The sequence below is a fragment of the Glandiceps talaboti genome, chromosome 7, assembly GCF_964340395.1.
Source record: "Glandiceps talaboti chromosome 7, keGlaTala1.1, whole genome shotgun sequence".
NCBI classification, from domain to species: Eukaryota; Metazoa; Hemichordata; class Enteropneusta; family Spengelidae; genus Glandiceps; species Glandiceps talaboti.
The window spans coordinates 12986675-12987781 of NC_135555.1; positions in this window are offsets into that span (position 1 = coordinate 12986675).

Consider the following 1107-nt stretch of genomic DNA (forward strand, 5'->3'; position numbering starts at 1 on the left):
AAATGGCATTATTATTTTAATTTGAAAATACAATAAATTTGATTTTAATACTGCTCGTTTTTGAGCACCATCTACAACTGTGTATTCTACATTCTTCTTTTTTGACCCTTTTTACCATATATCATTAATGGTTGAATCACTTTGCCCGCTCAAAAATCCGTTAACGACTTGTAAGGTAAACAGTGGAACAACTTTGGCTTTCAACTCTTGGTGGCGCTGACACACAAGCTATACTAGTATCTCTGTTTGTCACCCGATCCGAGTTGTCAAACTAAATATTTTCAGTGTGCGATGTAAACATTTTAGCTGACAAGAGATAGTCGCGTACGCTATGCTTGTAGTAGAATGATGGCTATTCCTTCTTGTTGTTGTAGTAGTAGTAGTAATAGTAGTAGTAGTAGTAGTAGTACTAGTAGTAGTAGTAGTAGTAGTAGTAGTAGTAGTAGTAGTAGTAGTAGTAGTAGTAGTAGTAGTAGTAGTAGTAGTAGTAGTTGTTGTTGTTGTTGTTGTTGTTGTTGTTGTTGTAGTATAAAAATTCTTCTAATTCTCGTCGCCTGCCACTGTGTTACTTTACTCTCATTTGTGTTTTCCTACAATCCTTACTAATAGTATAAATTTGTTCTAAATATGATATCACATTGTACCTATGTAAACAATTCGTTAATCTTTAGCCTGATAACAGGGATTCTGCTCGTTCGTCAAACCACATTCTCGTAAGCCATAGCATATACTTCTGCTAACAAAAACGAAATACAGAGTATACGTTTTAGACGGTATCATAAAGTGGTGTGTAGTTTACGACGATAGTCAGACCATAGACAAGTATGTAGTAAACTGTATTTTGTTAATCAGCTAGCTATAGGTCACGTGGTGCTGGTTTGGTGAACATTTTCCGGGACTAAGTTAATAGTCGGACTCTCCTCACACAGACACAACTACTATTTGGTACGGTCAGAGACAAGACATTTTTGTTCGTCCCTGGGCCTGATAAGTAAAACGCATTCATTCCATTGAGAACTCGCCTTTCAAAATTAACGATATTAAGAACACTCCACACATTCAGGAATACCTTTGATGCTTACAAAAAAAGTTACATTTTATTCAGAG